Source organism: Megalops cyprinoides, chromosome 22 (assembly GCF_013368585.1).
Source record: "Megalops cyprinoides isolate fMegCyp1 chromosome 22, fMegCyp1.pri, whole genome shotgun sequence".
NCBI classification, from domain to species: domain Eukaryota; kingdom Metazoa; phylum Chordata; class Actinopteri; order Elopiformes; family Megalopidae; genus Megalops; species Megalops cyprinoides.
The window spans coordinates 6,376,076-6,404,059 of record NC_050604.1 but is presented as its reverse complement, the minus strand read 5'-3'; the positions used below and the strand labels follow the sequence as shown (position 1 = coordinate 6,404,059).

General features: G+C 43.6%; 1 protein-coding gene across 1 annotated transcript in view; it reads right to left on the bottom strand.

The window, feature by feature from the left end:
• Positions 1–27,984, bottom strand: part of lingo2b (leucine rich repeat and Ig domain containing 2b) — a 254,816-nt gene that overhangs the window by 3,133 nt on the left and 223,699 nt on the right. The gene's annotated exons all lie outside the window — the stretch shown is intronic.

Genomic DNA, 27,984 nt, shown 5'->3' with positions numbered 1-27,984 from the left:
CAGTCTTTGCTCTGTCCTTAGGAATGGCAGAGACCATACTTCACCCAATTTTCTAAAACTTTTTCCAAATCTCGGTGGTGTGATGATGCTGCATGCTTGGCTCTGGTTTTATTTTAATAGAGACAGCATAGACGAACATGCTAATGCTTCCTCCAGAACCATGACGCAAATGAAGCCTGATCTCTGAGAGTTCTGGCACCGGGGAGAGCAGTGAGGGTCCCTGGGCACAGGCTGAGGGCTGATCAAACACAGGCATCCTTTTAACTTCCGGACAGCGCGCCGCGCTCCGCAGAAGGGCCGCAGCCACCCCCCCCATCCCTCCCCATCCCCTCTCCTTCAGAGAGATAAAAAAGCGGGCAGCAGTGAGTCCTAGCTTTCCCTCCGAGCCCCCACTCTCCCTCCCATTCCCAGAGTTTCCCCCAACTTCCCATCCCTGTGTCTGCCCTCACGTCACACATCTCACAGTCACACGTTATTAGCCACATGTCACAACAGTACACTGCAGCGGAAACTGACTGCAATGTTGCCGAAACTGCCAAACTGCACCAAAGGGAATTGTCTCTGTCTAATATGACAGTTTGTGTTTGGCAGGTGGAGGTGTTTTCATGGGTAATGGCACGCCGTGTGAACCGTTCAGGTCATCACCTCTACTGTCAGTCTCTGGGGCAGAGGACTGGTGATACCCCTCATCAACACCTGTGTTATTTTCAGATGAAACAGAAATGAACAGAATCTTCTGTATGATGCAAAATGGGTATGAAATGACCTTTATTGTACTAAATCAATATTCCTGGGATTGATATGAGATCTGCAGCACAACCACAGCATAAAGGATTTATCATTCTTTTCCAGGCTTCAGTAGTAAACAATGACCGCAACCTTCCAGGACCTCCCTTCAAAATAGCAGTAATTGCCTATTAGGCCTGTTTTTTCTAAACTAACAGAAACTAACTAAGAATTACAATTTTCAATCAACTTTAATGTTTTTTTTTTCCCGATTAGATCCCGGAAAGATTAAAGCTTGTTCGCTTAATATAATCTAATCTAATATGATCCTTGTTTTGCCTGTCTAAGGATTATTGTGGATTTGAGGATGGGTGTCAGCCCATCTCAAATACTCATTTTTTCAAACAAAAGGGAAAAGAACAGAAAGCTATCAAACCATCTCAGTGTTTGCACTTTTAAAAAGTGTTTGGTTGAAGTGTGCTGTAGCCACAGCACGCCACAGTGTTGACCCTCTCAAAGTTTCCCTGATCAAAATGTATTTCCCTTCAGATGGTTCTTCCATAGTTTCTGCTGCCTGAGCACCTGAAATAAACTTCCAAAAGTCTCCACGGTGGCGCTCCCTGTCGACTGAAATGATGGAATGATGGAGCTGCATTCTCTAATGAAACTTTTCGACAACATTACTGTGAAATACATTTTAAGCAGTAACCCCTGCTTCGGTGATGTAAGAGGTTCGAAATGTAAAACTTCCCACGGACGTCCTCTGAGCCACAGAAATAATGATTCTCCTGAGCCGCTATCTCACAGAGGCACCCGCAACAACAAGCGTGCGGCGTCTGAAACGGGGCGTATCGGAGGCTTTGGCACGGCCTGTATCTCCTGGCGCTGGTGGAAGGAGCCGGCTCGTCTGTCGCGGCGGGATGCGGTAATGAATGTGTGCGGGATGAGCAAAGTGCGTTTGGATTGGTGGCGGTCGCGGGTGCAGCCGCTCCAGTGGCACTGCCTTGGATGTGTGACAAATCTCACAGATGAACGTCTCCCGCCTATACATCTGTGCCGGCTCGCCGTCACCATGGAAACCCGCGTGCGAGCAAGCGCAGGCCGCGGGACTTTGCATTGTTCTCAGAGTTTTGTTCGAGAGCGAGACAATCCCCGGCTGTCACACTTCGAACCATGCCCCGAGACGATGGGGCGTGGCCCGGCATCGGACGCGGAGAAGCTGAACACTCTACCCTAATTCAGTGAGAGCTCTTGTGACGTGGAAAGACTTGAGCCGCAAACAGTGTGCTCAAAAATCAGGGGAAGGTTATCTGTTTACTGCTGACAAACTTCTGAATGTGACCTTTAATTTCACACTGACTGTCCCCTTTGACTCCCCTCTGGAGCCCAGTGCAGCTGGTTATAATGGGTTTTGTCACAGTTTGACGTGCTGAAGCAGACCACTGGAGAACGGCTGCAGGAAATCGCATCACATGGTTCCAGGATAAACAATTCTGAGTGTCGCACTAAGCTGTGACGTTGATGAACTGCATTATGGATCAGATGCCCATGCGGAAACGTTTTACCTTTTGACCCAATGCTATGTAAACAGTGCTACGTGACGCAATGCTATGACACACCATCAATCCAAAACAGCAGGAGATCTCAAGAGTAGAAAAAAGGCTGCTGTATAATTATATCATATCATAAATGTGATGATAGATATACGTATTGACATATATCCTCGGGTTTAATCTGCACCGTCGAGCTTCATGATTTCTGCACCAAAATTAAGATAATAATTTCAATTACATTAGGCTTTGATTACTATTATCATAAAAATGAGCTTTATTCCAGAGACATTCACTGAGTTACAGCAGAGTGACAGAGAACTTTTCTTTACACTGATAAGGTTCCTGAACTAGTTTTTGATTGTTTTCCATGATTAGAAGGTTTAAGTCTGGATGAACAGATGACTCCTTTTTAATTAGTTGCATCTAACGCTGTAGGATCACAGTACTTTTCTGTGCTTCAGGATAATAATTGTCATGATAACAAAGGAAACGAGCAAATGTCTTAACAAACATTAAATGACTTCATGCGGAGTGCACAAAGGTGACAGTCACTTTAAATGCAATCAAGCCAAAATAAATCAGCTGCTAATAGATAGCCATATATATGTTAGCATGCCTATTAATCCTGTGAAAGAATCAGAAGCAGGGTCAGGATTATTATCAAATAAAGGTTAGCTCTGTCTCTCTGCCCCTGCTGTTTGTATCTTATCTGCTGCCTCTGCTTCATTGTAACCATTTTGTAACCAGGGGTGGTTTGAAAGCGGCGGATGGAGCGCGTGCACAAGAGTGCACGCTGCCTCTAAGGGCTACATTCTCAACATCGCCACCAGAGGGCAGAATAGAGCTGCAGCAGTGAATGAAAAAGTCTCTCATTTCAAGACTCATACCAGGGCCCGGAAAATGGTCTCTGTTCTTACAATGTCAGGAGAAAATATAGTATTTCCCCCTTGTCAGTTGCAACTATAACGCACCCATCAACAATTAATGTACATTTATTGACTTTTATAGACTGTTATTTCACCCGTGTTTAGTAATGAGTTTGCTGTCAAAATTTAAAATAACTATGCTTAATGTTGCATGTGCACTGTATTTCATGACTTCTAAGCTGTGCTCCGACTGACAGGAAGTGAGAGAAGAATGATGACTTTAGTGATACATGACGAGTGTTCAGCAGGTTGTTCATAGATTCATTCAGAAAGATCCAGAGCTTGCAGTGCTGGGATGAATTAGCATTGAGAAAAAAGGAGGCCACTCATCAGTAAATTAGCACTGGATTCACACCCCAGCTCCCTTAAAACACGGTGTCGAGATACCCAGGAAAAGGAGAGCGGCTCCACACTCAGCCCGCCCTTAAGATCATTGGAGAGGTGAGAAGGCTGAATGTTAAAATTGTCTTGGCATTATATATCGAATGATATAGCCCTTAAGTGCATATTGCTTTTCACTTACTTGTCAATCTAGGCACACATTTGAGAGCTCAGCACTATGTTAAGTACTGGCGCATATTCATGTGTGGTTGAAAATAATGTGGTGGAATGAGTGACAGAGTGGCCCCTCCTGGAGGAGGCATCGGGCAGGCATCCGAGCCACAGCAACTGAAGCTCCTGCTCCAAAAATGAGAACTCAGTCCATCACGGCTTCCACATCAAATGTCAGGGACATTCCTCTTTGGAAGAGTTACAAGGGCCCTGCTCTCTGAAGATCACGGAAAAAAACACAGACTCTTCTTTCAGAGCAAATGAAAGCGGCAGACAGCAGCGCAGTGGGGTTCAAGGGCTCCGTGCTACTGCCATTGCTGTTATTTCTGTTATTGTTGTGTGAGTCAGCAGCTACTCAACTCAATCTTTAAAAAAAGACAAACCAACAACATTTATTTCGAGGACAGTCAATCTTGTAAAAACCCAAACAGAGTAAATAATCATTTAAGAACTCTTGAAAAGCCTGAGCCTGGAATCAGCAAAAGCACTTGAACTCACAGCAGTTTAAACACCTCAGACAGTGCCAGTTGGTTCTATATGAATTTTTCATGTGTAAGTATCTATCTATCTATCTATCTATCTATTTATCTATTTATCTATTTATCTATCTGTCTATTTATCATCTGTCTGTTTATAATCACACACAAGGAGAGATTTCTTTCTCGTTCTCCATCTTCCCAACATCCCTCTAATGAATGGACTTGTGTAACATGCTCATAATTTCAAGACAGAAAGGAGAACAACCTTGGCAATCGAAGTTGATGATATTACTGAAGCTAATCGCAGCGCGTCAGGTCAGAATGTCTTGTTCAAGCCCACTATAGATAGAGACAGCGCTACCTTACAGTAGTTCTTATAATGACAGGCATTCATCATGGCTCCTGGAATTCAATGTCACCTTTAATAGTACTCCAGACATCGTAAATTGCCTTTGAGCGCCACACAGTTCGGTGCATGCACTCTATTGGTCCTTGCATAACAATATCCAGGAACAAGTAGCACCAACAACACTGACAAGTAACATTCTTAGCATATTCCAGCACCATGCAAAAAAACAGATTTAAGACGTCAATCACCCTGGATTGCGCACAGTCGTATATGATGGACAATGCTTAACGGAGGATAAACAGTCTGAAGCTTTTCCTCACATTTTTTTTTCTATCTCTATTTACCCAGTCATTCCCACTGAAAAATACGACATGAGAGAGAGAGAGAGAGAGAGAGAGAGAGAGAGAGAGAGAGAGAGAATATTCAACTTAAACTTTAGTGCGAGGGTGGAAATTTACAGAGCCAAGCTGGAGAGGCACTTCAAAACCAATCAGAGCGGACACCCTACCCTGTTAACCAAGCACCACGCTTGTATACTTTGTGGACCGGAAGCAGAGTATCAGTGATCAGAATGAACTCGGAGAGGAGGTTAGAGTTAAGACCCGGACTCCCGTGTACAGCGTTCTATCATGGTAAGCGTGTGTCTGCAGCCTCCAGGAGGTAAAAAATGTACTGTTTACCCGCATGAAGTATCACGGCGAGGGAGAGAGGCTTCAGATAAGAGCTCTGAGCCTGGAAAGAATGGACAGAGGCCTGATTTACTGGGAATGAGCACGGGCTGGCATTGCAAAGTCATGCCCCTCCCGCTTTTCAGGTAGTGAGGCAAAAGGAGGATTAAGCACGGTTAAACGGATGGTGCGTCTGGCAAAGAAGTTAAAACCTCCACAGTTCAATATCTGTTCATCAGCACAACAGAAAGAAGTAAACACTCATGTGAAGATTAAAGATCGTGGACAGATTATATTGTGAGGAGCTCTTGAATTAAGTCAAATCAGAGCTACTTCTATACAGTCAACCCTGACGTGCCTGTTGCTGCCAATTCCAATGTGCAACAAAAACTGAAGATTTTTTCAGTCATGGTGTTTTGTCTGATGGGTTTCAAGATAAAACATCATTATTTTAAAAATGTTGGATTGATATTAATCACTAGTTCTTAAGATTGTAGTTGTACAATACATAGATACATACATAGATGCAAAATAATGTTTCATTTCATGAACAGCATAACTTATCTTCAGAGGCTTTCTTGAAAAGAACTACATTACTTGGGCACCAAATGATGGAACATGATGTATTTCACTTGAAGGGAAAGATTCTAAAAGTTCTGCTACAGAATCTCTGTACAACGCCAATATAAACCATCAAAACAGCCCTTTGGACACCACAACACAGGCACTGATTTCACTGAGATCTTTTGAAATGAGAGAATCAGTATGTGGATTGTCCTGCATTTTCTCCAGAAACTGGTGCTGCTGAAATGGCTGATGGGGCTTCATAACATTGATTGATTTAGGCAATCTAGAACTTGCTCACTGTGAGAGACGTTTGTGCCAAGGCACGTCCATTGAGCCCTAAAGGAGTTTTTTGTAACATTCATTTAAAGGGGCGTTCCAGTCAAAATCCATCATTCGATACGTTGTATAATATGTATGAAACATTACCTTGTTGACTGAGATTGATGCTTCCAAAGTGAAGTTAGCCCAGAGCCAAAGCTCTTCCTGACTACTGATTACATAACTGGAATGAAGGCAGCTTGGAGAAGGCGCTCTAAGTCAGTTACTGGAAGAAAGCAGTATTTTGGAACAACAACATGCTTGGGATGCAGGGAGTGTGTGCCCACACTATGTGCTCAGACAAAGAATGTATAGAACATGTCTGGTCTCCTAAAAGCAATCTGATAACTGACAGCAGACAAAAGAGAGCTCTGTGGAAAAATGTCAAGGCTTCTGCTGTTGACATATAGCTACAACAACACAAGAGCCTAGTGAAGGCCTACAGCACCTGCCTGTGTGCGTGCCAGACAGTGTGTATATTTTCTATACTCTTAATACCAGACAGCATGTATACTTTCTTATACCCTAATCCCTGACTGTGTGTATATGTTCTACACCTTAATACCAGACCGTACCCCAAGTTTCATGAATGGCCACTGCTGTGGCTAGCTTTGAATATGACTGTGGAGATATAGCATAGTGCAGTGTGTATTTCTGACACAGCAGATGCAGCCAGCTCAAAGAGAGAAAACACCATCTGCATTTGATTCTTAAAAGTGGCAGTGTTAAAGGTGGCCATGCCAAGGACCTGTCTCCTAATTCTAACATCAGTCATAATGCTAGCTAGGTGAGAGGATGTGAAAAACTGCTTTGGTTTCCTGTAACAGAAATGTGTCTGCAGCTGAGAGAGTAGAGGGAGCAGGCATTTTGTATTGATTCCACAGAATTTGTCCCTCTCAATGTCTCTCTCTCTTTCTCTATCTCTATCGCTCTTTCAGTCTTTCATGCATGTTTTCAACTGAACATCAACACATGTTTCCTGCTACCTGTGACAAACTCACTTAATTATTACTGAAGAAATGACAAAATTGTGACAAAATGCAATACAGTACCAGGTACACTAATATCCTCCTGAACACATTGATCAACAGTCAACAGGGGGTCTACTGTTAAAGTCCCAAGTTAGAATGTGTGGCCACCACTAAACATGCTAGAATCTGTATACCTGTAGAGGGGTTAGCAGCTCATGAATGAATGTTCCGGTCCTTAGAGCTGGGCCAAGTGTATGTCCATTCACCGGTCTCTGAGGCCTAGACACCATGCATCATCTCAGCTCATGTCTGCACAGCACGGCATCCGTGTAGCTGTTATAGTCTTGATGTGCTGCAAAGGATTTCTTTGCCTGTGAAGTCCCAACTAAAGCATGGCTGATACCGTATCCTTCTATTGAAGTGAATAACATTGAGCAGTGGACCCCTGTTTGGTCATCTGGCCTTTGAATGATCACTGATCTGTCTCCTGTTCCTGAGTGAGCGAGCGGCTACTGTAGTAACAACTTATTACCAGTAGCAGAAAGGCCAGCTGAACTACATTTGGAGCAACCTTTGAACAGTGCCTGTTCAGTTCTTTGCAAATGCAGTGGCCATACTGAGGACTCCCCAGAGAGGACTCTAGTGCTGTCGAGTGCTCTGCAAAGTAAACCAAAAATACCTTTTCATGCCAGAAGTTAAAAATAGGATTGATAAGATCAAGAGGTTGTTGGTGAATACAATAACTGTGTGGGATATATCTGTACATATATAAATGTATTCCCACTTAGTTACTATATTTATCAACCACCAACAGCCTCTTATATATGTATACTTTTGAAATGTACCACAATTTCACAGAGAGTTGTAGTGCTGGAGCAAGAGCCTTTTCTCAGAAGGCATGTCAGTACTCCTGCTCATGATTGATCCCTTAAGACCCTCCTCCACGGGGTTCGATAGGACAGGATACCTTCACTGATGTCCAGGCTCAGCTCAATCCATCAGGAAGTGTAATCCAACCCATGTAATGCTGTTCTTGTGGAGACAGGGCTTTGTTGTTGAGTCCTTTGTGTCAGACTGATATCTGGTGATCGGGTATCTTGGATTACTCTAAATGAAAGGTGGTCACTATTTTTGGTGCTATGTGTTGAATATGGAGTTCCTCTTACTGTCACACAGCACAATGGAACAACTGGGGGGGGGGGGGGGGGGGGGGCTGCACTTTTAAGAATAAATATTCTGTTCTGTATTCATCTGGTTGGAACAGAATTTGTCTTACTTTTGATCATAACATTGCTAATTACAACATACTGTGGTTGGCCATACTTATATTGTACAAGTGGAGTTCTGGGTCCTACTCTAGCCCATATTGCAGTGGTTGTAGCTGCCCAGGCATCTGTGTTGAGCGCATTCTTACAATTTAATAAATCCAAGGATTACAATGTTTAGACTCAGCCAAAAGCCAGATTAGGAGCGTAGCTTTTGACTTTTGAGAGGATTGTAGAACCTTCTCTAAAACAGCTATGAACATAGCTCTGATTTACTGTCTTTCGCCATGGTGGTGGGGAAAGTGGAAGAGCCCTCACAAAGACTCAGTGCTTCAGATTGTGAGTTTGCACTTGATTTGTGCTACATATCATCCAGCCTCACTAAGAGGGGGACAATTAGGCTCATCATTCCTACTGACTTTCAACAAAGCGTGTTATCTTTAATAGAAATGAACTTCAAATATAAACTCATGCGTCCATGCAGGGAGGTAAGTATTGTATCTTCCCTGCCATTTTTATAGCTGTCATATCTGCTCTCTATAATTGCGTCAGTCTTCTGTTTTTTCCCTCCATCTTTTGCTGTATCTGGTGTAATTTCTCTGCACTTTCCTGCGAGACACTTCGTGACAATACCTTTGTTCAGGGCGCTATGTTAAGCGCAATTTGATTGATTGATTTGGAGGGTTTTGAGACGAGTGTTCATTAGAGAAATGTCAGTCTCAGCATGAACTCACAAAGGATTTGCTCCTCTGGCAGGGGTGTGTGTGTGTGTGTGGGGGGCGGGGGTGCTGGGCAGTGTAGCGTAAGAGAGCAAATAATTAAATTAAATGACTGTGAGTCAGTCAAAGGATGAATGCCACTCCACACCTGCTTCAGCCAAATCTCTCCCGTGTCTGACAGCAGGACTGAAGACACCAGACTGCCCTTCAGGCCATTGTAACGGAGGCTTGTTCCATAAGCCAGCTGACAATTTGAAGGAAAAATATCTGACTGCTGCCTCACAACAGCAATGAAAATGGAGGTTTCAGCTGGTAAGAGCATGTGGAGTACAGCAAAGCACAGTCTTGTACAACAGTAACAGGAACAAAATTTAGGAATGCAATTTTGGACGTTCCTCCTTCCCTGATGTTCTGGAGAAACATCCTGTCATTAAATTGTACTGTCATTGCTTCTTACTTCATTTTCAGCATCAACGAAACACTAATGCAATGTTTTTTTTCTCTTGTTTAATTCAAATGAAACATGCCAGTTTTGAGACTTGTATATGTACGCTGTATCTGGTTATCTCATAGCCATGCACAGCTACATACAACAATATCTAGTTGTAGGTATAGAGTAGTAACTGTATCTCTATATGTAGACATTGTGGTGGTTATAGAAGTGTAATTACACTGCAAGCAGGTTTAACAGCTGGTAACATGATGTATGAGTATGCACATAGTGTTTGCAGTGTATCTAAACCACAGGGCAAACACGCAGGTATCGGGACCATAAAATGGTCCAATGAAAATGATTGCATTTGCTCAAAATAAGCATGCAGAGGAACACCTTCACTGTAGTGCTTAGCGTGCAAACATCTGATAAGAATTTTCAAGTCAGCGTGAGAGTTTTATTCATCTGAACGTTTCCAGTTTTGAAATCTGCCGGCCGCCTGACACATTTGTAATTGCATGTTAGACGTGCTGTGGATAACGGCTCGTGCGGTGGCGAGAGCCTCTCTCATCCTCGCTCCCTTGCCCTTCGGGAAATAAACCCATTAGAACGAGGATCAAGGTGTAAGATCCCCTCTCGCTTTCAGTACCTGTTGGAGTGCCGCCTTTCTGAAACGCGCTCCTCTGAGCTTTTTGTTGAGAGCGCAGGCAGGCCAGAGGGGTGGGGCACGTTGACTCCAGTGTGCAGGCACACAGAAGCACAGGAGTCTTAGCTATTGTGATCTACACACTGCTAACCTCTGCGCTTAAACTGCACAGGCACTGAGGCTAGCCACCCTGCCACCTTTCAGATAGGTGTGTACTACAGCGCTTATTTATTATATCTATCTATTCTACTGCATTTCTTTATATGTATTTGTAAAGAAGTGACCTTTTGTAAGGGAAATACACATGTATAAATAAACAGATAAATGCACATGGTGACTTTCTATTCCTGAGGTTCTATCACCAGAAGGAAAGTATATACTTAATCAGATGAAGGTAAGGGAATGTTATTAAACCATAATTTCATTTTAATGCACCTGGTATTTCTAACTGTGCAGATAATGGTGCTCAGGAACAGGCTGAACCATTGCTAGAGCCTACAGTTAACTTGGCTGTTTTTTTTTTTCGTTAATGGTCCCTGCCGGTTATCGCGGAGGCTGGCAATAAGAAGCCGATTGCAAGAGGAACATTTTCTTATTCATTATTGAAATGAGGGTTTTGATTCAGGAACAGCCATCCTGCCCCCACAGGTAAGCATCTCTGAGCAGGACACAGGTTGTGGTGGTGGTTGGGGATCGCTTGTTTAACTTCCCTCAGAGTAGTACGTCCTGCTTCTATGCAGTTTGTGAGTGTTGCCTTGCTTGATTTCTGCCTTGTTGTCTGGTTTTGCTACAAAAGAGTTGCAATAAAACATAATTCAGTAAATCTCATAATATCCATGTGATCTCATTGTGAAAATAACATGACACAGCAGAACAGAGGTGGTAAATTATAACCAACGAGTTCACAGCTGTGATAAATAGCTGCTCTGAGTGAATAGTCAGGGTTTAGCTGGCAGCAAGGCATGATGGGTAAAGGCAAACAGCAGCGCAGGGTTTCATGTAGCATTGGGCCTCATGGTGGTTGGCTGTAGACCACAGCACCTCACACTATATAACAGCCATTTCAGTACACACAGCCACCTCATTCTATGGATTTCTGTACCTTTGCTTTGTAAGACTGGCTGGGTTAAGACTGTGACAAGTTAAACGGCTGAATGATGAAATGTTTATTTCAACTCTTCACATTGACTCAGAGCTCTGTCAGTGTGGCCTGGTCCTGACAGGGTTCATACCCATGGCTTTATGTGGTGCAGATGTATATAGGGAACTTAAGGCAGTAGCAGGTCAGAATCAGCATTGCACTTTGGGTCTCTGCTTGCAGTAGGTCTTGCAAGCTTGAATTGCCCTTGTTTTTTATTGCGTTACCTACAGAGCCTTTATCAATTACCTGTAGTAATGACATAACCATGTGATGTAACCTTGTTCTATAACGTGGATGAGGAGCATGCACTAAAGAAAGAGTACTGCAACATAATGTGATTTAATGGATGTGGATGTGTCCACAAACATCATGTTTGGTGGTGTCTGCTCTCGGTTCTGATCCACGGCACTCTATGGCACAAAGGCTCAACCTGATGCTGACTGGTCACCTGAAACATTGTGGTCCCAGACAATCAGGTAAAACTCTGCCTGTATACAAAAAAATCTTCAAAAGTCTAGCTTTCCTAGTGCTGTAGAGATCGCAAAACCCAGGCAGAGTGAAATCAAACACTGACAATAGGTGCTTTACAAACAGGAGAGAGAGAGAGATCACCAGCAAAGCACAACCATTAACGCGTGGTCAGGCGATTATCAACAAACGACTACTACCCAGCCATTTGCAAATGGGGGCCACCGCTCTGTTGTGGGAAATCACCCCTGGAGGACTGACGCGCTGCTAATTGGTGATAAACAGAGGGCAGAGTTTTCGACGATAACCCTGTGCTCCGGCACAGGCAAAGGGCACGCCGGCGCTGTGCCCCCGGCTGCCCCCCGAAGGGTGTTTAACAATGTGACACCCATTCTTAATCCCGAACAAAATGGCCCTTAATTAAAAAAAAGGGCTGAGCGGCACAACAGAGGGAGAGGCTATTAGCGCGGACGCGGTGGTCGGTAATTAAATGTTCCGGGATGAAATTTTAATGGCGGGGTGGTAATAGACGGCAACGCTGGCAAGGACGTCCAAGCAGGCGAGGAGTTTTGAGAAAGGCGCGGCTGAGAGGCTGCCCCTCGGCCGGAGCTGATGGTAAATCACGGGTATCCCCGGCATCTCAGCGCTCCACACCGGATCTGCTGGGAGGATCCCCGCAATTCACTCATCAACACAATCGGCGAAGGATTATACCTTTCAATGCTTCATTATGCATTCCATAATCATTGTGGGAGCACCCCCCCCCCATCCCGTCTGACTCACACTGGCTATTCCTGCACTGTACACCAGGGGGCAGCAGTGGTGTGTAGTGTCTCAGGTGCAGAGCTTGTGACCAGGAGATACAGGTTAAAATCCCAGGTGGGGGAATTGCTGTACCTAAGGTATTCAAACCTGAACATGGATAGAAGGCCCACATCTGTATGTCATGTTTAAAATGTATGGCTGGTAATCGCCATGAGTAAGGATAGCTACCAAAACAATGATACAATAACAGTCATAATAAATATATCACACAATACAAACACAGTCTAATGTGATGTGCTGCAGTATTGTTAAAATGGCTTAAATCTGCAAGAACAGACTCCTCTCAGTGCCTAATGCATACAGAAATGAAAGGCCTTTGGAGCGTGTGCTTAGCAGAAATTCATGCTAATTTACGGTGCCTGTGGTTCATTTTGTTTTCTCCTTGCACATATTGTATGGGACTGGCTGTTGCTCTAATGTAGCAAAATCAAGACATGTTGTGGTATGCCAAGCCAAATTTGTAATTGTAATCCAATATCTGTTGAAAGTAAAGTGCTCAGAGAGGAGGGGAAAACTGGTCTATGCAATGGGGTCATGCATATTTAAAATGAGTGAACAGCAAGAGGAAAATCCTTTCAGCAAGGGAGAACCAACCCCTCCTCCACAGAATTCACATTAAAGCATGAACTTCTACTGTGATTCACATTTTTTATAAATGAGCTTCACAATACCCCATTAAAACATATAGAGACTCTGACAAAGTGTCTGATGCTGGTCAAAATAGTAGCATTGTATTAGGGCTTATGTAGAGACTGCTCTTGGGTTTAGCCTCTTACCCACACCCAGTTCTTGGTTAACCAATAGGGGATGCCTTTCCCCTACAAGTGCCTTGACAGGATCCTTTGTTGTAGGAGGTGACCATGAAGAAGATACTTGAAACTGAAGTCACTGACTCAGTGTGGACATTGAGCAACCAATGGCACTTGTTGAAAGAACAAACCTAGTGTGAGAATCGCAAACTGGTTTCTCTCAATTTGGCCACCTAACTAGCCCTGCCCCTCCCCGCCCCCATGCACGGTTGATTGGCTATGCAATCTCTTGCATTCCCTATAGACCTTTCTCCCCTCAGGTCCTCTCTCTCTAAAAAAGAAATGAGTTCTCGGTGGACCTGACTGGCTAAATTAAGGTTAAGGAAAAACAAACAAATAAAACAAAATAAAAAAATAAATAAATATAAAAGCATCTCAGGGGAGGATGGAGGGCCTGGGCCTTGAATGAGGACCTTCCAGTCGGCTGCTTAATCGTTCATTAGCAGAGCAGGCAGCCCCGGCGTCTTAAACCGACAAGCTCCGCGCTGCCAACTCCCGCTCACTGAGGCTGCTTGATTTATATTAAACACCGTTCCTGCAAATCGCCCATAAAGAAAGCAGCCACGTCCACAGGAGCCAAAGGTGCCCGCCTGGCTTATATCATTACCATAGATCTCAATTTGCTGACGACACGCAGTATGCTGCCACAAGCGAATTCCACCCCCGGAGCACCCGAGCCCGTCAGGCAAGCACGCCCCCGCCCACCCCCCCAAAGCACACGTTTGTAATAGGCAATAATGGCAGACGGATCGTTTAAAGGGAACAAGAGAGAGCACGGCTGTCTGCGTTTCAAACGCCTCGTGGACCGATACAGACGTAAATATCTCTCACCGCGTCTACGCGCGCTAACCTAATTCATTAGCGATAGCGTGCCCCGCAAACTGCCTTGTAATGTCCTAAACAAAGATGCATTGCTGCAGTGTGGCCTGCACTCAGCCACCGCGGTTCCACACCCGTAGCAAACGGAACATGGTGCGCCTTGAATTGGTATCGCGAGGGAATGGGATGGTTAGGAAACATTTTGGAAAACAGCTTTCAAACTTGGTCAAAATTCATGCCCCCCAGTATAGATTCAAGCACAGTCAGAACAGGAATTATTTTAGCATGTTAGCACAATTACATCATTCATCACTGTTTGAAGTCAAGACTAACAGTTTGCATAATCTTGTAGTATGCAGCTTTTAACCCTATGCATGCAGTGCCAGTTAGAATGCTGTAACTATGCCAAAAAAGATTAATATTGTGTTGTGAATTCCTTTCGGACACAGGGAATTATGATGTCCTAACATATTAAATACACTACCATCTCTCTAATGCCTTGGGATCACAAAATTAGATCAATTTTAATACTGTAATTGGCAGAAAAAAGTGCCATGTCCTATTTTCATTTTTTCCAAATTTCTATGAGGAAGGCGCTGAGGGTGAATTGCACAGACAGAATTGCACAGACAGAACCCAAGTCAGTTCACAGTCTTTGACGCTGACTGCAAATGTAGTGTTTAAAAAGCCAGAGCATTCTCTTGTCTGTGCATCACTAGGAACAAGCAGGAGGGGAGGTAGGGCTGAGGAAGCACATTACTGAGCACTCGAAATGCACAATCCTCCCCTCCCGCCCGAGCTCGCGTGGGACACCCAAGTGTCTAATTACCTTCCGGTGCATCCTCTTCTCTGACATTGCACATCTGCTCTGATTCACAGGCACCAGTTTCACACTCTGACTCACTGACACAGGCCTCACGGAAGCGGATTGGCAGATCAGACAGGAGAGCTGGACCATCGGACGGCTTAATTGGTCGATCAAAGGGGGCTCGTTATAATACGACACGTCCGATTGGGCAGCCTGGACAGAGCCATGCTGATTTGGCGTGGGAAAGGGGCAGCCTTAGATTTAAGCACTCAACAGTTTGGTTCTAATGCCATCTGTGTTCTGGTTCCATTCTGCCCTTTTATGCTTTGAATTCTTTATCAATTCTTTTATATGGAATGGTTATACATTTTGAAATAGTCTGGGTTTTGGAAGTTAGGTCCAGCATGTTGTCCTTCTTTTTAGACTTGTGTCAGTGGCCACTTAATACTGTTCGGAAGCACAATGAACATACATATTTCTACTGCAATCTGTGAAGATTTCTCTTGAAATACTAGCATAGATGTTTTATTCATATTAAGAGGTCATTCATGGTAAGAACTGCTTTACATGCAGTACCTATCATCCTAATATTGCACTGAAATATTAAAGCTTTTTATCATAAATGTCAAAATTAAATTGATTTAATTAAGTTGAAAGCTCATGTTTGTTCATGTTTGACCATTACTGTGATCTTATGAGGTAGATAATAGTACAAATTTATAGTTTTGTAAAATATGTAGTAGCCCTGGCTGACTCTTGAACAGGGCTTGTCAGTAAGTGTAACCCCTCAGAATCCAATGTCCCCTGAGTTCCCCTTCACACAAAGGCAGCAGTCCTGCCCTTTGTGTGAAAATGTAGATAAACTTCAGTATTTCAATGATTTCTCATTTAACTTAGCCTTAATCCAGCGTTGATGACTTTCTCAAGGAAATGCAATTTTACTTCAGCAAACACCAAAACAAAGGATGCCGCCACTTTGCCAGTTATTGTTGGCCTTGTGTTAAGCACCGACAAGCTAAGCAAAGCCATCAATAATGAAAAATACACAACATGTATTTTAGACTCACATTCTAGATTCCTATTATTAACATAGTGCTATAACCATGTGAAGCCTGCTATGCAGCTGAACAGCCGTGCATCTAAACACACATAGTATAGTTAAGCATGTTTGAGCTGAGATACACACAGGTCTGTGCATCTGCTCTATTCATTTATCCTCATCAGGCAAGAGCATGGATCTCTCAGAATGCATTAGATACTGTATATTGATCGTGATGGGGAGAGACCGTTTTAGCTTGACCTGCATATATCCTCACTGTATGCAGCTAGCTTATACAGTTATATTAAAAAGAACATTTTATGAATTGCTCATTGAAAAAAAAATGAAATAAAAATGTACTCTTTCTTTCATGCTGGGAGGAGGGGAGATCCCAGGTAGTCTCTGTTGCATAACAGCCACATGAATACCTTCACTAAACAAAGCAACACTCTCTGAAAATGCATAATTACACACACGCACGCACACACACACACACGCACACACGCACGCACGCACGCACGCACGCACACACACCCACTCACACACACACACACACACACACACACACACACTATGCATTCTGTCTCTAAAAAATCAGGTCAGCTGAATTAGGCTGGATTGGACTCTCTAGTGTCTTTCTCTCATACATGCACATTATCTCACGCATGCACACACACACACACACACACACACACACACAAACACACACACACACACACACACACGCACACACACACACACATACACACACACGTGTATGCACACACACGTACGTGTACGCACACAAGCCAATCACTGCAGTCTCTTACCGGTTTCTTTGTTTCTGTAATGATGCTCAAAGCTGCATCCAAACTCCAAACTGATCTGGACTTGTCCAAATGCCAGGCTGGCTCTAACCCCACTGCTCCCAGAGGTGACTGTTAAATTCCACTCACTCATTCACTCACTCACTCTTTGTTTTTCACTCACTCACTTGCTCTCTCTCATTCTTTTTCTATATGTCCTCCCCCTCCACCCCACTCTCTCTCTCTCTCTTTCACTCTCTTGCTGGCCATTAGATGGCTGACCAATGACCAATGACCCATCACTGAAGGCCACGATGGTCCAATTGGATGTATAGCTTTTGAAATAACATTGCTCACTTCAATGGTCTTCCTTTCTTATCAGTCAGCTCTTCCATATGACCTGTGTCTTTTATGTGTCGTCATGAATCTTTTATTTTTTGACACATCCATTGAGAAATGAATTTGCTGCTGGCATCCTTTTAACAAAGCCCCCTTTTCCAAAGCTGAGACGCTGCCTCATTTTTCTTTTGATCAGAAATGGCAATCCCACCTTTATTCATTTAGCGTGATTCAGAAGACTCAGTGATATGAATGTTTTCAATTGAACCATATGGCTGATGCTGACTCGCCTAGCTAATTAAAGGCTTTGCGTAAAAGGTGACTAATGCTTGGAAGCATATGCCTCTTCAGATCACGGATAATTTTATCTGTCTATATGCCCACCTTGCTTTTACACAGTGTGTAAAACTACTGTCTGTAAAAAGTGAGAAGTGCAGCACCAATTGCAGCCTTAGCAATCAGTTCCTCAGACAGTTCCCTGAGCAACTTGGATCTCAGATACCTGATTTTGAAGAACAGTTTTGTAAATGTGATTTCTTATTCTTCTTCATGGCCATATTCACATTTGTATTGTGCTTGATCTAATTGTAAGGTGTATGTGATAAGTGAGTAAGTACATAGAAGTCCGACTTAGCTCTCTATGGAATCAGCAGGGAACCGCAAAGGGGCTGGGAGTCGCCATAAACCCTTTATGGACGTCGACCCTTGGCCTGTTTTCCCAGCACCAGGGTCATGGACAGACAAGAAGCAGAATGAGAATCCTTTACAGCTGAGGGGTTAATGAACCTCATTGGGTTATCAGGCGTGACCATTCCTGATTGTACTGCCATATCTGGATGGGCTAGTGCACTGTCCCTTAAGATTACACTGCGCAATCCACATCTCGTTAAAATGTATTGACTGCTGGCGAGGGTAACGTTCTTGGCACGTAACAAAACCCTATTGGAATATTCCCCTAGCTTGCTGATCATTGTCTGTTAAGTGATTGCTTTAGGAATTCACTAGGGAACGTACAGTTCAGTAGTGCCATAATATACTTAATAGCATTCAGCTGCAGCTGGTCCAAAGGGCCATTATCTCTTATTATATAGCAAGAGTGGGCTATAGAGTGTTAATAAGCCTAAACAGAGAAAACTCGCTGCAGCACGGTGGATTGATTAGGGGAAGATATTCACAAAGTCACCTAAAGCCTCACGAGCATTATGTCATAGAACAGCTTCGCAAGACAACTGCCTTTACACCAACAATATATCAGTGTGTGTCAGAACAGCTCCCCAGATGTACGGAATATATCAGTAATCTCCGGAAAGCTCATACTCAGCACCTGTAAATTAATTAATTCAAGACAGTTAAAGGGTAACCACTGAGAAGTAAAAGAAAAGAGCAGCACACAAGTGGAGGGGATTAATAATAGCCGGACTTCTCTGAAGTGTGGATTAGCAGGAGATCAATTATGAATAGGGCCACACAATAGAATCCTAGCTAGTCATTATCATGTCAACCCTTAACAATTACGCTAATAAAACCAGGCGCTGCTGATGGGGGCTTCTTCGAGGTTCCGGATGCTCCCTTCATCTGAGCTGTTGTTCACACGAATGTTTAAGCCTCTGCATTTGGAATCCGCCCATCATTTCCGCATGATAAAATTTTTCTGACAGACCCCATTTTGCTGTGGTTACTTCCAGGTTTGGTTCTCTCCCGGATCCTCCCTGGGTGCTCCTTTAAACCCACCGGGTAGGGAGTAAACGCCCACGCGAAGCAGAGCAGGTACCCGCTCGCTAATGCCGCGTCTCTCTCCCCCTGCCTCCACCTGCGGAAGGGGATCGCTTTACTCGTGCGCCATTCGAACAGATGGGGCTCTGCTGACATCCTCCGCTGCAGTGGAGTCTGCTGGCGTGGAGGAAATTGATTCTCTGTGGAGTGCTCTATCATCTAATCAGACATGATCATTTGGCTCAGATTACCAATGAGCGCCACGGGCTCTCTGGTGCAGGCGTCTTAGGGAGCCTGTCCTTTTTATCAGAGAACTGTGTTTTTCGGTCCCAAAGCCAATCCAGTTCCCCCAGCGCTCACGGTGAGAACCCGACTCCATTAAGATGCTGTGAGATACACTGGGATTCACTTGGAGAGATTTAGACAGGCAGATATTCACCTGTAGATTAGCCATTGGAAATGAAATCACAGACAAGGGATACAAAACAGAGATGTTGGATTTACTCAGAATCTGAATTGCGCTGTTGTGCATTATATGTATATTATAAAATGCATAAAATGCATAAAATGCCCATATGTTTCAGTCACTGTTTGTGCCACTCAGACAAAGGACTGCTATGGGCTAATATGACATCAGTAGATATGAATTTTCATACAATAAATGTTGCTGTTGATGAGGGTATATGGGACCAGGCTTTTGGCTTTGAGTCCAAAGAAGGGGTTTGTTAAGGGCAGAAGCTACAAGAAGAAGCTACAGCGGCACATTGATTTAAACATACAGCTCTGCTAGGTGTGCAAACAATAAATTATTCAACAGCAAAACACATATCTACACATGACACATCAGCCATAAAAAAACAGACAGTGTTCCCTCCTACAAACAAGAGAGGATTTACAGAGAGGTGTTTTCCAAAGCCACAGTTCACTGCATTCAGAGACCTGACAGTAAGGTGTGTGGGAGGTCTGCTCTCATAGACAAGCTTTAAATAAACCTCTCTAAAGCCAACCCCATGAACCCCACCCCATTACAAACAGACAAGGCTGCCAGCACTCAGCTCTGCTGAGGTAGGAACGCGCTATCGCTTTCCCCGCCCCTTTTTCAGCCTCCTTTGTAAGTGGCGCTTCACTGATTGGCTTCCATTCCTTGAGAGATGGCACAGATGGCATCATCTGTGTTCTCTGAGGGGTGGGCTAGAAGAAGAAAAGGGAATCCTAAACGAATGACATCATTTCCTGGATCAGGAAGTGCTCAGAAGGGCCACGGAGGGATGAAGCAGCAAGGCTTTGTGAACCACAAAATGGGCGGGGCTGTCATCTATTTATGAAACTCACTAACTTCAACCAATCATACTATTCTCCTTGGGAAGGAAAATAAAGTGAGGCAGACAGACAGTGTGTGGTTACTCCTGCCATTTTATCAGAGGGATAAACCAGCTCAGGTGGGCAATAACAATGTTTCTGTACCTTTCTCGAGAGGTCAGAGGTATCTACGCTCTCCAACATCCAAACCTATCTTCTAAGCCCAGGCTGAAGATTGCATAATTTAAATATTTCAACAGCAAAAATATCTATGTCGTGTGTGGCAGAGGTGGGTCAATAAAATTTGTGGTGTTCAGATTAATCAGCCAAATCATAAAATTGCCAAAAAAAAAATCAGAGAAAGTCAATATCCTTCCCTGTAAAGTTGGTGCTGAACGGCGCTAGCCGGCTGTGTTGCCGCCTGTCTTGGTCCCAGAGTGGCGTAGGCGCTGTGCACCTGTCGCGGCCAGCGGTGGAATCAAAGGGAGGTGCACCAGGAGCTCTCAGGCAGGTGCTCCATTCATACGAGTGGCTCGGCGCCCCGCCACCCGGTGAAGGTGCCTGCTGGCCGGGGCCGCGGGCCGAGATTCGGGGGGACAGCTGGTGGCAAAACGGTGGCGCGCCCCGCCCGCTGGGCCCTCCCGAGACCCACGCTTACCCCACGCCGGCCAGCGGACGTGTAATGGCGCCTCTTTAGCGCCCACAGGGGAGCGTCAATTGGATTTAAAAATGCAGCTCCAGGCAACAAAAAAGAGAAAAAATAACACCCCCCCAAAAAAGCTTATCCCAAATGTCTCTGGACCCACTGCTGAAATTCCTCTCTCAGCTGCCAAGCTCTGTGGCAAGCTGTCTATGATTTCTGAAGCATTAAGCGGAACAGTGGTTTTCAAAAAGCCTTTGCCTGACCAGAAGGTATGTCAATGCCTGCATGTTTTTAGAAAAAAAGACGAGGAAAAAAAGAGACTAGCTGCGCTTGTGGCTTTTTTATTCGGCGTCTGTCACTCAGTCCCCCTCCAGCACCACTTAGCGTGTGGGTCTCTCGCTGTCACCACACTTCTTTTGACCTCAGGACCCAGTACCCTTTTGCCTCGATCTGACCCCTGACCTTGAGAGCCAGGCTTGTGTGAGCTTTCTTTTGAAGTGAAAGAAATGTGTGGAGCAGTGACAACCATTGAAGACTCTTTGAGGAGATGGATTGGACATGAATCACCAGAAATGCTACCTAAATGACTAGCCAGATGGTCTGGATGGGAGGACGGGTCTGGAGTTGTTAAAGTGCCTGGTTCAGTGGCTCATTCAGTAGCCATGCACTACAACACCACTCCGGACTCTTCAGCTGAAATGACATGTTTCCCCATAATTACTGGAATGGAAAACAGTAACTAGAGGACTGCTGGTCTGTGGTCAATGCTGGTGCAATGATGTGATGTTAGTTGAATATCCAGCCCTGCTGGACCTCAGGGTGTGTGTGTGTGTGTGTGTGTGTGTGTGTGTGTGTGTGTGTGTGTGTGTGTGTGTGTGTGTGTGTGTGTGCGCGCATGCACATGTGTGTGTGTGTGTGTGTGTGTGTGTGTGTGTATACATGTGTATACTGAAAAATGACTACTTTAGACATTCATGTAATGTTCTCTGTCTAAATATCTAGTGTGGTTGTAGAGTATCCTATTCTTAATGCTTTTGTAAAACTCCACACTTCGATAAATACTGCAAAAGTGCTCTTTACATCTTCTGGGAGGGATGGAGCTGGCGGGAAACTAAACAGGACCAGGAAAATAGCACCCTAACAGACCAAGGCGACAGAACACATTCATCATTTCTAATTGCTCTGCTCGGTGTAATCTCACTACCACATGCTGAGCACCAAACATCTAGAAGGTAATTTAGTGGCTTAATAACAGAGACCATTAACAACAACAAAAAAGAAAATCATTAGAAATGAAGCATTCCTGTGCTGTGGTCACTGCGGTAATAGATGGAAGTTTTCAGTCTGAAGCCCCTCCTTTGACCGTCAATTACCACAAAGCAACAATAAACCAGTAGTAATACTGAGACATGATTGGCTTCTGTATTTCATCAAGTTGTCATCTGTTTCAATGAAGACATTATATTATATTATATTATATTATATTATATTATATTATATTATATTATATTATATTATATTATATTATATGTTGTAATGATGTATAATGTAATTCATATGTATGGAAATGGGATATGTAGGTTTTACAGTAAAGGTCAGGGATATACAGGGTAAAGGCAGTGTGTTGCACTTGCAGGTTGGACTATGATTATTATGAAAATATAATATTAAGGTCATTTGAGTTGATTCACAGCTCATATGGACACGACCAGCTACTGAAAATAAGGCAGGAGACTGTTTTTAATTACAAGGGACCATTTTAGACATTTTAGCAGTGATTATCCACCAGTCAGATTGGATACACAGCATTGACTGTGCCTCTTAGCTGTATCATTGAGCCCTAGCTGTCAATCTAATATTGGCTGTCAACCAATATAATATATCTATATTATCTAAGAGGAAGATGTGCAGTAAACATAGTCTGTTCTCCCTTTATCCTCCAAGATAACAAAGTTCTTTCATACATTGATTTTTTTTGTTTCACCTGCAACTCTGACAACAATGGAGTTGTTTCTTGCGATTACACAGAACCCTTATGCAACTATATCTTGTCAATCATAGCATAAATATCTCTCTCCGCACTTTCAAACCACTTTGATCATCTGTAAACTGCAACAAATCTGTCCATTTTCCAAAACTCCAGAGAGAAAATTGGGCCATATCCTGCCCATTCACAACACACCTATTGTCACTGGCTGGAAAGTGAAAAACATACTTCAAGCTGTACAAATACTTCCAGTGTGTGAACATTTCCACTATGTTTGAACACTTTGAAAATAACCTATCCACCTTTGATTCAGAAAAGTTTCTGCTGAAGAGCTTACGCAAAGTTTGTTTTCTCAGGAGAAACTTTGACGGTTTTCTCATCACCTCTTGATTTTTATTAGCTTTTTCTGCTGCGTTTGGAGAAAAGAATCACCAACGGATATTATGTAAATATATTAACTAACCCTCACCATTTTCCCAGGGATGACTTGAAAAGCGTTGCATTTAAAGATGTGTGCATTTATGAAGTAAAAATGACACTTCTTTCTTCTCTGCTCAGATGTCAAGGTTTCACAGTCTATGAGTACGCATTTGGAACCATGTCACAGACATATTAATAATGGCAAACTAAAATGTGATTATGTAAAATGATGTGAAATGCATTTTTAGCATATGATTTACCTTTGGCATTATTGAAATAACCAAATTGTATATTCCACTGTAGTTATTGTGTGCTGGCCTCTCACCTGTTACATTCTCTTTTATATATTTTCTGATACCTCATGTATTTGTACTCATGCACAATTGTGCCACTTAAGCTCCTCAACCTACACCATTAGGATATTTGTGATGCTAATGCCAAATTAAATTTAATACGGTGAACAGGCTGAAACCTACTTCATTGCGCTGGCACCGGAATTATTTGAATTATGATGTGTATGTGTGTGTGTTGACAATGGAACAGTCCTAATTCACTCAAGGGACTCTAAAGTCAGACTGCAGTTTTGAGCAGGTCATCATGGAAATCATGTATCACTCACTAAACAAATCACTAATGTGCTGGGTTAAATCTGAATTAACCTGATTGTAGAGGCACCTAGTTACATTACAAGTGCTCATTTTCATTATTCCAATCCAAGTGCATGTATAGATTAATTTCCTTTTGCAAATACCCATAATGATTTATGACATAATGACAGAGAGATAATAATCATGAGTGAACTGATATGATTCTCGCAGCAAACAAATCACTATTTTGAAACACTATTATACAAGAAAACCACTGAAGCAATGGTTAATGTCCACTGGTCAGACTATGTCAGTTAAAACAGGAACTTACTTCAAGATTTATTACTGATTATGTCTCATTAAAGCAGACTGTAAAATCACTGTCCAACAAAGTGAATAAATTCAGTGGTATGGTGATACATAATTGATACATAATACATAATACACAATACATAACATAGTGGTGTATTGTTCCTCAGCCTGATTTTCTTCCCAAAGCCTTCAAAATTCATACTTTCAATTCATGGTAATGTGTCAGGGCACCTTTCTGGTGATGTGGCCTTCAATTACCCACACAACGCAAAGGCCATGGTACGAAGCGGACATCGCAGCGCGGCGCTCTCCCCTGACTGGTTGCCAAGTCGTATCAGAGGAAACGAGAGGAAGTGGAGCGCCTCGGCAAAGAGAGGAAGTTGTCTTCATGTACGGTTTAATGAGCTGTCCAGAGTGCTGAGGATCTTTTCCCACACACATCTGCCAGAGAGCAGGGCGGCCCGGTGGGAGCGGGGAGCCGGGCAGGTTCAGCACCGAGAACAGCGTCACAGACCCTGCCTGACAGGAAGGCAGCGAAGTACCACATTCAGCACCAAGGACAGCAACACAAACTCCTTTTGAGACACATCAATGATGTACACATTCAGCATCGAGGACACTGCAAAACACTCAATGTGAAGGGAAAAAAACACACAGGGAAGTAGCAACAATTCGGCGCCACAAATTCCCTTTGAGAAACCACAGTAAAGAAGCAAGGCTTTAGAACTAAGGACAGGGCCACGCTGTGCCTTATTGGAACCGCAGTGAAGTAGCACAGATTCAGAACTGAGGACACCAACACACTCTACCGCAGTGAAGTAGCACAGATTCAGAACTGAGGACACCAACACACTCTACCGCAGTGAAGTAGCACAGATTCAGAACTGAGGACACCAACACACTCTACCGCAGTGAAGTAGCACAGATTCTGCTGTGACGACAACACCACACTATGATACTACAACGAAGGAACACAAGTTCAGCTCTGAGGACGGCGCCGCACTGTGAAACCTCAGTGAAGTAACACAGATTCTGCTCTTGGGACAGCACCACACTGTGCTTCAGTTAAAATTAGTGAAGTAGCACAGATTATGCTCTGAAGACAGCACCACACACTTAAACCACAGTGAAGTGGCACAGATTCAGCCCTGAGGACAGCACCGCACTGTGAAACCACAGTGAAGTAAGATGCCCATGCTCTTTTTAGGAACTGATGAGACCTGCCAGTATGACACCTTGAGAACAATGGCTGAGTCACATTTTGCATTCTATCAGATTTGACAAAAATTAATCCTTATTTTCAATGTTATGTTCTATTTTTGTAACCCCCCCCCACCCCCAACCCCGCCCCCTGTCACCCCCCACCCCGCCCCCTGTCACCCCCCACCCCTTTCATCTTTCATAATTGCCCGATGAAGCAAAGTTGGAAGCATAAGAAGCTATCTGGAGCAGGATTATGGAACTGGAACCGTGGTTTGAAATGGGAAAAAAAGCTAAAATGTATAATCACATCTCTCATGTGAAAGTGACGTCAGGAGAAAGAAGATAATAGTACTGTGTGTATAATTAACAACGCTCTTACATAAATGGATTCTCTGTCCTGAACTGCACATAATATGCTTTGAAGTGAAATATTTTGAAAGGCACTTATGATAATGCAACCACCAGGAAAAATACCAGACATAGGCAATATCTCACATTAGTGGGTGAAAAAGTTTCACTTTGACCCCTTATAATAATTTAAACAGTTAAACTGTTCAAACAAGCCATACATTTTCAGTTAAATGTCTTCTTAGGGAATATGTAATAAAGTGTGCATAATAAAGTATTAGTAATAGAACTATTTTTAAATGTGTTCTTTATTTGCTCACATCATTTTAATTATATTTTAACATTCCTTAATGAGACCACAGTCTATCCCACTCCTATATCCCGTCCTATTCAACTAACTGAATCTGTATTGACAAATAAATTACGACGCTACCAGTCAGAATGCTAAATATTCCACCTACTTATTACTCATGCCATGAAAGGTATGCATCTGAGGCTTACAATTATAGAGAGCATATACAAATGATTTCAAAAGGCACACAAATCAGGGCAGTAATTAGAACGCAAAACATTGCCAATTTATCCTTGAAACGATGCGCTCGTTAGCGTTTTGGTTCTACATTCGGGCGGTCAGAGTTCACACGCTGGGAGTGAGGCTTGTTGTGTTGATGGAGGACTCCCTCATTAGAACTGCATGGGCCATATGCAGAGCATTTGTTGTGGATATTTATATGCTGTCCTTGGGATACTGGGAGGCTGCGCAGTGAAATGCCAGCAGCTGGCTGGGGCGGCAGTGCCTCATGGGTCCGGAAGGCAGCTATTGTCGTGACTGCAGACAGGAATTATTAAGGATTTACAGGGGGGCGGGGGGGGGGGGGGGGGGGGGCATCTTTTTTTTTGCGGTCCAATTTGGCCTTGAGGCAGTCTTTATACAGCTGTACTGTATCAGAAGTGACACATGAGAGACTCAGGATATTGTAAGGAAGGTCAAAACAAACTTGTTCATTATTGTTGGCATAAGCTGATGCCACACTGCGCAGCTGCTCGGCTGCTTTCCCACAGGGCAGCAGTCCAGGTTTCGGCAGCTCCCTCCAAACTGCTAACATGCTAAGAGCTGTGAAAGGGGAGCAACAAGACAATAACTAGTGCAGTCAGATGGTAAAGATCCTCAGTGCTGGTCAAGAAACCCTCCAGGCACTGTGGCCCTATGGGAGCAGGGTTATGCAACCATAGAGATACTGCAGCCCTCCGGGACCAGGGTAGGGTAGCCCTGCAGCCACTGTGGCCCTTCAGGACCAGGGTAGAGTACTCTTGCATGGAGGCTGAGAACTGACTGCTGACTGCAGCAGTGTATCAGATTTACCACTTTGATAAATAGCCGGCAGATATACATAGCTGCCTATATGCATAGCTCGCTAGCTTTTCAACTGCACTTGTGATGGCCTATAACAGATTCTGGACTTCCATAAACAATAACGAATCCAGTCTTTTTTTTACATTGTTTAACATGTTTATAACATTTTTTATTTTTTTCCTGGTTATACGACACAAATCCTCTTTTCATGCATCAAGACACTTGTTCGTTCATTATAAATATCAATGGGCACGCACCTAGAAACAGTCGCGCCAGATGTTTTGTGCATTTTTTTGTCACCAGCAGAAGAAAATTGTCAGCAAAGACATCTCACTTTCTAATTAGCGATTTAAGAGAAGGGATTTTGAATTGTTTGTAAATCTTCCAAGATCTCTATTTCGGTCTCACAATTGGCAGCTGGAGGCTAAAAAGAGACAAATAAAGAGACTCACAGAGAGCACAAAGAGAAGTTTTTGGGGCGGAGTTTTTAGGTCATTTCAAGTGCTTTTTTTGATTCTCACTGTTGGCAGGGGGAGGTCACCAGATGCAATCAGAGACGCATCTCTGATAACAGAATGGAATTCACAGCGGAACTTAAACCCCTCTTCTTGTGCTCTCTCTCCCTCTATAATCTATTTTTTAACGACTGTATTGCTGACATTTTACACGGTATTGTGCATTTGGGGGGGGGGGGTGTGAATGAAAACTAGGTACAAAAAAAGTCTGGTCAAGTGGTATTTTTTGCTGACGGGGTAAATGAGCACCTGCTAAATATAATCCCCAGGTGCTTTGTCACACACCCTGCAGTAAGTAACCTCTGTGCGGCTCCTGGAGACAGACAGAAGAAAGGACAACCTTGTCTAACCTTGATTTACAACTGCTATTCAGACACTGCTGGAAGCAATCAAGCTCG